Source organism: Columba livia, chromosome 4 (genome assembly GCF_036013475.1).
Source record: "Columba livia isolate bColLiv1 breed racing homer chromosome 4, bColLiv1.pat.W.v2, whole genome shotgun sequence".
Classification (NCBI taxonomy): Eukaryota; Metazoa; Chordata; class Aves; order Columbiformes; family Columbidae; genus Columba; species Columba livia.
Genome location: NC_088605.1, coordinates 19679350 through 19689496, shown reverse-complemented (window position 1 = coordinate 19689496; position 10147 = coordinate 19679350).

Sequence of the window (10147 nt, the reverse complement as noted above, 5' to 3'; positions counted from 1 at the left end):
AGATACCATCTCAATATGTTTATTTATTATTATTACTTTACTGTACAGCCCGGTTTGTCATGAGTGGGCTACAAATGTTTAGTCCTGCTGTCACAGTTCTCCCCTTGCTTCCCTTGAGCAAGGCTGGAGCATTTTGGCCCAATTGCTGGGAGCGCCCTTGGCTGGGGCAGGTCCTGCCCATGCTGTGGGGTGGGGGGCTTGTCCCCAGGGTCGCAAGTGGGCACCACACGTGCACGTAGCAAGGGATCACCCTCTCAGCAGAGCCCCAGCTAGTGTGCGCACGGGAAGGAAGATGTGGTCAGCTGCTTTTCTCATCAGTGAGCCTCTGTCTTGTGCTTAACAGGCTTCAGCTAATCAACCCAGCAGTCCCAAGGAGTAAAATGCAGATATAACTCTTTCTCCCATAGCAGGCTGGGGATCTGTGGGCAGGGTTCAGCCGTGATCCTAACATCCCATTCAAGCTGAAATGTCACGTTATTTACTTACTAAAACAATGCTCTTATTACAAAGACATGTTAGGAGTGAAAATATGACAGCATCTATTTTAGGTTGTCATTGATCTTTAATTTGCTGTGACCTGAAGGTTTTCTATGTAGTCAGTACTTTTTGGCCAAAATACACGACTGCAGGGAAATGAGTAAATGAGTGCCAGAGATGTTCTTTTTTTCCTATGAAAAGACTGAAATTGCTTTGTGTAAATGTGTGGAAAATGCTGATATTTTGTTTCTATAAATACTTCACCTCCTGCGTGCTGTATTTCATTTGTGCTGTTTCCTAGGAGTATTTGGCTTCTTATCACTTTTACGCAGGGTGCTGAATACAAATGAGCTGTGGTTTACCCAGCAACCAAGCTGTGGAGCATTTGTGACTGTTGTGCATTTCCTGAGCAAGAGTAACTAGTGAATGAAGCAGATTACCCTGTAGCCTTGCAAAACACCAAGGATTATAAAACATGCATTTAGTGGATAAATACACAGAGGAAAATGCACAGACGCCCTGTGTTTCTATATATACAGACATGCATGTATATTCATATATCTGGGTGATGTGAAAAAAACAAACAAACAAAAAAAACCACCACCCTGAAATAATCCATCATTTTAAATGAGAATTTAAATATAGGGAAGGTAAAAAAAATTAAAGTTGCATTTCTTCCTCTCAGCGACATTGCCTACAGCCAGGCCCCTTGTTTATGGCTTCTATAAACAAGGCTTCATTATCACAGACTTATGTGATCACAGGATGATTCAGGTTGGAAGAAACCTGAGGAGGTCACTTATCCAACCTCTGCTCAGAGCAAGGTCAGCTCTGAGGTCAGACCAAGTTTCTCAGGGCTTGATACAGTTGTTCCTTGAAACCCTCGAGGATGGAGACTGCAGATCTTCTCAGGGAAGCTGTCCCACTGTCTGATTGTCCTCCTGGGGAAAACCTTTTTCTATATATCCAGCCAGAACCTCTCTGTTGTCTCTCATTCTCCTACCATGCATCTCTGTGAGTGAAGACCCTGGCCTTGCCTCCTGGATGACCTCCCCATAGATTCTGGGAAGCTGCTCTTAGGTGCCTCCAAAACCATTTCTTCTCCAGGCTGGATAAAGCCACTTTCCTCAGCCTGTCCTCTTAGGGAAGTGCTCCAGACCCCAGCCAGCCTGGAGGACCTCTGCTGAACTAACCCCAGCTGAGCATCCTCTTTCTTTTATTAGAGGGATGCTAAACTGGACACAGGACTGCAGGTGTGGTCTCTCTATTGCTGAGTAAATGGGTTTAGTTACTCCCTTGGGCCTCCTGGCCGTGCTTCTTTTAGTACAGCCCTGGTTGCTCTTGACTGCTGTTGCTGCTGGGGCTCACAGCTGGCTCAAGCCCAGCTCAGCCCCAGTTGTGTCATTGCAGGGGACTCTTCCTTCCCAAGTGCAGGATGTGGCATTTATCTTTGTTGAATTTCAGAAGACGCCTGCTGGCCCATTCTTCCAGCCTTCCCAGCTTCCTCTTGATGGCGAGACCTGTCCTCCGGTGTACTGACTGGTCCCCCCAGTCTGGTGTCATCCATGAACTTGATGAGAATGCACTCATGGTGTCCTTGATAAAAATGTTAAACTGAACAAGTCTCAGGGACCCAAGTTTGGCTGACTGGCTTTGTTCACCAGGTTGTGCTTTCGACCTTTTCCGAAGACAGGTGCGAGATTTGCCTTCCTCCTGTTTCTTGGGACCCCTCCTGTTCTGCAAGACCTTTCAAAGGTGACAGTGGCCTCACAAGAGCAGCAGCCAGCACTGTGAGCAGCCTTGGATGCAGCCTATCAGGTCCATGGACCTATGGGCCAAGTTCTGTCAAGATCCCTGGCTTGATCCTCACCCACAGCAGGTCATCTCCTCCAACCCTGCCTCTCAGCGCCGAGGCCTGCTGTGATGGTGGCAGCTGAGAAAATTCCATTTTTGTCAAGAACATTTAGGGTGAAAGGCCTGGACAGCTTTTAAAAAACTTTTTGAACAATGCCAGGAAGGTTTCCTGAATTAGCCATGGGCACAGCAGGGGTGGGAAAGTGCGCTTGGAGTTACGCACCTGAAGTCATCACCCAAGCCAGTTTTAGCTTTTGCTCACTCAAAGCCTGAGCAGGGACATTGTGTTGCCTTCAGAGGGAAATGGCAGCGTAAGCGCTGAGCTCCTCAGCCCTTCCCATGCGTGTGCCGTTTCTCTAATTGCTAAAATACACACACATGTATGCGTGATCTTGTCGCACAGGAACGTTTGTACTGTCTCAAATCAACTTAAATTAATCTCGCTCAACTGTTTGACATAGGTAATATATATGGACTTTGCAATTTTATCCTTTGCTTAGATTAAACTTTAGTCTGTGATACAGTTTTCCAAATTAGGCAAAATGATGTTTGATTATTGTAAGCTAGTAGTCTCCATATCATGATTTCCACCTCCTTCATAACTGCAGTTTTAAACCTGCCTTCGTTGCTGTCTGCCATACATAGTGATCAACTTTTTAGTGCTCTGGATTAGGTTGTATGTTGCAGTAAAATGTAAATATATTTTATAAATATAAAACATATTTTAACATATTGTAGCATCATTAAACACAGACTGTACTTAGTGAAAATACTACTTACACCCTGTAGCACCGTGTTACCACACATGGTTTTCATGGGACTGGGATAAAAGAAAAATAAGGGAGGGATTCTCACATGGAAATGAGAATAAACAGTAGCAGAGGAGCCTCGTTCCATCCCGATGCTCTCCTTGTGGGCAGGACAAGTGTGAGGGCATCCAGTGATGAGCAACCCACCTTCAGGCAGCTGCTTTATGGAGAAAGAGCTGGAAAAGGGGCAGCAGGGATATCTACAAGTATTCCGGTGTGTAAATGCTATGATGGAAATGGTGCAGGACAGACTTAGGAGGGAAAGAAAGAGCAGGCAAGGCTTGAGGAGGCCCCTTCCCCTTCAGCCAACGCCACCACTTGGCGCTTCCAGCAGCATTTAGTGTGCCCAGGCTGCACAGGGGACCGAGACCATGTAGCAACTAGGAGGATAAAAGAAAAATCTAAACGAAGATGGCACCAAATGCTATGCTGCCAATACACGCAAGCTGTTCCGCAGCTCTTTGGGTAATCTTGGGCTGTTCTGCCTGTCCTCTTTTCTGGACAAAATGTGGTTTGACTTTCCTGAAATTCAGAAGATACCACCACACTTTCCAGCACAAATAAAGCTTTGTCAAATTAAGTCTGACTGGTGTTTTGAACCTGGTGTTTACAGCCTCCAAGCTGAGCAATGTCTGTTGTGTGACAGACATTATCTTTAGCTTCATCTCAGGTGTGCAGAAGCCAATGCGAGGTCATTTTAAGATAAATTAGGACTGCAGAGACTGGTCCTTTTCTAAAACCTGATGACTGCTTTTTCCGTAAGGATGCTGTACCCAGCAATCTTGGTTTGAAGTAGTTCACTGCACATGAAATCAATAAGCGGAATTGGGGTGAAATGGTCAGGGAACTGCAGTTGATCAAATGGCTTTAAACTTTATTAGCTGATTGCACAATTTGTCTGTAAACAGGTATATACAAGAAAAAATCTAGCCTTCTTTGTCTTAATGGTCCCCTGCCATGATTCCTACAAAGACTGCTTTCCTTCTCCCACAGCCTCCTGTTTCTTTTCATGGATTACCTGGAATTATGGGTTATCTAAGGTTTGATTTTCAAGTGCCTATACTTTTGAGGGACTGCAGATTATCTGAGCTTGGCCATACATGTAAAAAAATACAGTAGTTCTGCTTCGTTGATTTCACAAGACATAATCCACCCATGAGTGTACCACTTTGGAATATTGTGTCCAGTTCTGGGCCCCTCAGTTCAAGAAGGACAGGGAACTGCTGGAGAGGGTCCAGCGTAGGGCAACGAAGATGATTAAGGGAGTGGAGCACCTCCCTGATGAAGAAAGGCTGAGGGAGCTGGGTCTCTTTACTTTGGAGAAGAGGAGACTAAGGGGGGACCTCATTAATGTTTATAAATATATAAAGGGTGAGTGCCATGAGGATGGAGCCAGGCTCTTCTCGGTGGCAAACAACGATAGGACAAGGGGTAATGGGATCAAGCTGGAACACAAGAGGTTCCGCTTAAATTTGAGAAAAAACTTCTTCTCAGTGAGGGTGACAGACACTGGAACAGGCTGCCCAGAGAGGTTGTGGAGTCTCCTTCTCTGGAGACATTCAAAACCCGCCTGGACATGTTCCTGTGCGACCTCACCTAGGCGTTCCTGCTCCAGCAGGGGGATTGGACTAGATGATCTTTTGAGGTCCCTTCCAATCCCAAACATACTGTGATACTGTGATACTTTTTCTATAGCTAATGCTATAGATATTCTGTCCTTAAAAATATAAAGGATAAATTTTACTTTTATTTACAAGAGTAATTGAGAATTTTTTTCTGAGTTTCAGGTGGAAAAATAAAAATTAAAATTTCTTATTGACCTTGCGGGGAGGTTAGGTGGCCAAATAGTATACCAAATTTCACATAGCAAAATAGTGAAATGCAATCACCCTGCAAATATGAAAATCTCTTTTTCTTACAGATTTGTTGCACTCTCTGTGGGTTTTTTCTTTTGCCTGGTGTCCTAAAGAAACGAGACTTCTGTTTTTGCACTATCTGTTTGCATTTGTGTCTGTTTGCCAGAACTCCCTGATAACTTTGAGATCATTCAGTTTGAGATGGTTTGGAGGGAAGGACACAGAGATCCCGAGTTCCCACTGACAGCCGGTAGAAGAAGAGATGAGGGGAAGCAAGGGGGGCTCCGCCGCTCCCTGTTCTGCTCGCCCTTCGCAGCAGCCAGCACTTGTGGGCAGCCGGGTTCAGCTGGAGGGCACCAGAGCACCGTGCCCACTGGAGGGACTTCCCAAATCCTGCCCCTCTGGCAGGCACAGCGATGGGCACGGGGCTATTAGGAAGGAGGGCGAGCATTGCACGGGGTTGCTGAGACTGGGGTAGCGGGGAAGCGCAGGTCCGGGGCGGGTGAGGATGCTGCATGGAGGGGAGGTGCGGGGGGATGTGGATACACAGCCTGAGCTCAGACTCCATTAGTTTTGCTCTTCAAGGAACAACTTGCAGTTCCTTTGGTGTCTTAGGTGTTCACAAGTGAAGAAAGAGACATGTGAATTGTTATGTCTATTAAGTTCTTATTCCATAAGTGGTGCTAATATACTACTAATACATTTTCTCAAGAAGACTTATTGCAGGGTAGGACCATAGGCGAAGCTATGTGTGAAAGTATCTGAGGCAACCCAACTTGTTCTACCTGTTCCTCTTTCCATAGTGAGCACTTTACAGATCTGGGACTTTGGAGCCACTGTGAATCCCTGTTTAGGGGCCTCTTGGAAAACATGAAAGCAAGGACAGTATGCGTGACCAAGTCTTCTTTTGCTGGTGCGATGTGAATGCCCACCTCCACAACACGTGGCACATAACATACGTCTGGTGTAAGAGACCAGGGCTGGTGACCGGGGTGCCACTGCAGAGGACTTCCAGCTCTCCCACAGTAGGTTTTGGCAAGCTGTACTTTTGTTTGATTTCTGAGATTTTTTTTTAATAGTTTTCATAAAAGCCTACCTTGTAGTATTGCATTTCAGCAAAGAAAACTGCTTTTGCGCTTTTTAAAAGGAAAACTGCAGTAACATACCAGGTGTGTGATCTGGACCAGAAATCTTCAGAAGTCAAAAGCAAAGGACATTTAATCCTGACCAAGCAGACTAAACATTTGGTAAGAAATCTGGAGAACGTTCAAGATAATAATAATGTACTCTGCATGTTGCAGTACATCTCCTCTAACAGTTGGAGTCCAAGAAGGTCACATCAACCATGAGCGAAGAAAGAAAGGAAAACACTCAGCAAGATGAATATTGCTCAGAGCATTAATTTCCCCGTACTTTCTTCCACAGCAGGGTCACAAGCAATTAAGAATCCTCATAGTGGGAACAGTTCTACTGACATACTTTCCTCTCACCCACAATTTTTTTCAAATTTTTTACTTTGGGCAGGTGGTCGGTTGTGATCCAACAAAACTCATTTTTATCCACAAATTAACGTAGAAATCAAATTTTCTCAGACAAAAAAGGTTGAAGTGTTCTTCTCTTCTATACTTCTAATTTTGCAGAGGGTGAGCCGATCAGCAGCTTTCTGTCCGCTACTGTCCACTTCTGTCAAGCTATAGGAAAAATAAATTAATACATTACATTACAATGCATTTACATTAATATTATAATCAGTAGAACAAGGTTTTTATTAACAAAGGGTTAAGAAGCAAAAATAAGAACATGTAAGAAATACCTTCCTGATCTTGAAGAAACAGAGCTGACAACTTTCACATCAGGGTATTTATTTTAATATTTATGTGCTTCTAAATGTTTGTCTGATTCCATTTCTCTTTGCAATTCAAGACAAATACCTGAGATTTTAGAAACGAGAAAGAGTCACCGCGTTAGCAGGAATGACGGTGATAACATAATACATCAAAGTAACAAGATGTCTGAGCCGTACTCACCTGGGAATCAGGGTATTTTCCATTTAGCGTCCTTGTGGAGGATCACATGCGCCATTGTACATGTCTGCGCTCGGGTACATGCGGTGTCCCGGGGGACCTACCTGTTCCCTTGCACACTCGGTCAGGGTGGCTGTTCACAGACATGGCATATCCTTGCACCTCACATACCTATTCAGATTTTTATATCATGCCCATTGACAGGCTGTCTGAGTGCTTCTTTGATTGTGTTACCCATTTGAAATGCCATTTTATCTATGGGTATCTGATAGCACAATCATTCATATGTGGCTGACTGCATTTATTTGTGGCGTGACTTAAATGGATGCACCTGCAAGTATACATAAAAAATCACCTGAGCTTATGAACTAGAATTTGAAGGAAAGCAACAGAATGCACATTTCAGTGTTATTTCTCATTCTTTGGAGCTCTGTTTCAATGCCTTTTTTCTTCTCAAAGAAGAGGGAGGATTTCGTATTTATACAGGGCTATTGTATGGATAAAATAAGACATTGCTTTCTAAACAAGCAATTTTTTAATGTTCTTTTAAGGAAATTTGTATGTGTGTGTGTGCATCTGTGTATATGCATATTTATATTTCTAACCCCCCCACACACCTGTTTTCTGTCATTTGAATGTTCTGAAACAATCATTCATTTTCAGTTTCAGCAAGACAGGGCCGTCTGCTGCGTCCTGCTGGCGCTCCAGGCTCTCTCCTCCTCCTCAGCCTCCGACCAGCCCTCACTCTCCATGCCGGCTCCCTCCTGCGCAGCACCCTGGCCCTGCCGCACCTGCCACCCCGTCCACTTCATCCTCCTCTGGCTCACGATGAAGGCTCCTCGATATCTCTGAGACCCCCGGTGAGCGTGGTGTGTGCCTGGCAGCCCCTCGCTGAGTGGAGCAGGGCGGCTGCAGGTGAAGCTGCATGGAACACCTCAGGAGGGGAGAGAAGGAGAAAATCCTCCCCGTGGAGGAAAAAGTGCAGTTAAATTGGAAAACACGTTGCCTGCAAAATTATTGTGGGCAGTGACAGCACTTAAGTAGGATTCTCTTCAGAAGTGTCATGGGATTTTGAGAGATCTGCATGAAACAGCTCAGCAGGAGTAAAAGTCGCAGAATAGAGCCACGGGATGGGGACTCTAAAGTCTTTGAGGTTAAATAGGTGTGTATCATTTAGGGAAAGTGCTTTACATACCCATATGGCCTTTGTAGACATTTAGAACCTTGTAGCAATACCAAACCTCCAGACTTGTGTTTCCTAAGTGGCATCCCTACACGGCCACAGCAGCTGTGCTTCATGGAGAAATGTCTTCTGTGGCTCATGGGAATATCACAACTTTGCTGCCATTTCAGGAAATTATTGTTGTGCCTTTTTTATTTTATAGAATCACAGAATATCTCAAGTTGGAAGGGACCTATAAGGATCATCAAGTCCAACTCCCTGCTCGTTTCAGACCTACCTAAAACTAAACCATATGACTAAGAGTGTCACCCAGATGCTCCTTGAACTCTGTCAGGCTTGGTGCCATGACCACTTCCCTGGAGAGACTCTTTAGTGATTGACCATCCTCTCAGTGAAGAACCTTTTCCTAAAGTCCAGTCTGAACTTCCCCTGACTCTGCCTGATTCTGTTTCCTCATGTTCTCTGGCTGGTCACCAGGGAGAGGAGATCAACACCTTTCTCTCCTCTGCCCCCATTGAGGAAGCTGTAGACTGTGACTGGGTCACCCCTCAGCCTTCCCTCTCCAAACTGAACAAACCAAGTGACCTCAGCCACTCCTTGTAAGTCTTTCCCTTGATACCTTTCGTCATTTTGGTTGCCGTCCTCTGGACACACTATAATAGTTGGGTGTCCTTCTTATACTGGGGTGTCCAAAACTGCACACACTACTTGAGATGGGGCTGCACCAGTGTGGTGTAGACTGGGACAATCACCTCCCTCACCCGGCTGGAAATGCTGGACTTGATGCACCCCAGGACACGGTTGGCACTTTTGGCTGCCAGGGCACACTGTTGGCTCATGTTCAACCTGCCATCAACCCAAACCCCCAGATCTATTTCTGTAGGGCTCTTCTCCAGCTTCTCATTCCCCAATTTGTGTGTATAACCATGATTATCCCATCGCAGGTGGAGAATCCAGCACTTGCTTTGGTTAAATTTCATACAGTTGGTGATCATCCAGCTCTTTAGTCTGTCCAGATCTCTCTGCCCCAAGGGAGTCCATAGCTCCTCCTTATTCGGTATAGTTGGCAAACCGACTTAATGTACGTTCAATTTCTGTGTCCAGTTCATTTATAAAAACATTAAAGAGCACTGGCCTTAAAATTGAGCCCTGGAGAACCTCACCAGTGACTGTGTATCAGCCTGATGCAACCTTATTTACTATAACTCTTTGAGTGAAACCCGCCAGCCAGTTGCTTATCCAACATGTTATGAACTTGTCTAGCTGTGTGCTGGACATTTTGTCCAGAAAAATACTGTGAGAGACAGTACGAAAAGCTTTTGGGTTTTGGTCATGTTCTTGTACTTATTTTGGGGAGGTTTACAGTGACATCAGGATAAAGCGCCTGTGACCCAGCTGGAGGAGAATGACAGGAAGATCAACAGGGCTCAGAGCTTTCAACAACTGCTGTCTGCTTGCCAATGAAATAAACACCCTGAGATTATTGCGGCTGTTGAATTAAGATGCAGATGTGGTAATAGCTCCTGTGAAGAGGTGTACTACACGAATCATTAAAATCACTGAAAAGATAAAATCAAGCAAAGCAAACTGGGAATGATACTGACCTCAAATAATTTCACTGTCTTGTTTCTAACTAATCAGACGAGAAAGAAATTAACCCGCTAACTCAGGTGTTGCTCGTGCTTTGCCTCCGAACATTTGCCTCCCGGAGGGATTGTGTATGGGCAGAGATGATGAGACCTGGGTCTGCTGAGCATGAAGGAGTCTCACTGCTGTCTTCACGTACCTAATGGGAGGCTGTGCTGGAGCTGTGCTGTAAACAGTGAGAGGCAGCAGACAGGAGTTGCAGCCGTGGAAACTATCACAAAAATTTTTGCTACTGTCCTGTGCCAACCCAGGAGAGAGGTCAGGATGCAGCACTAAAGTAATTCTTCTGTTCATGTT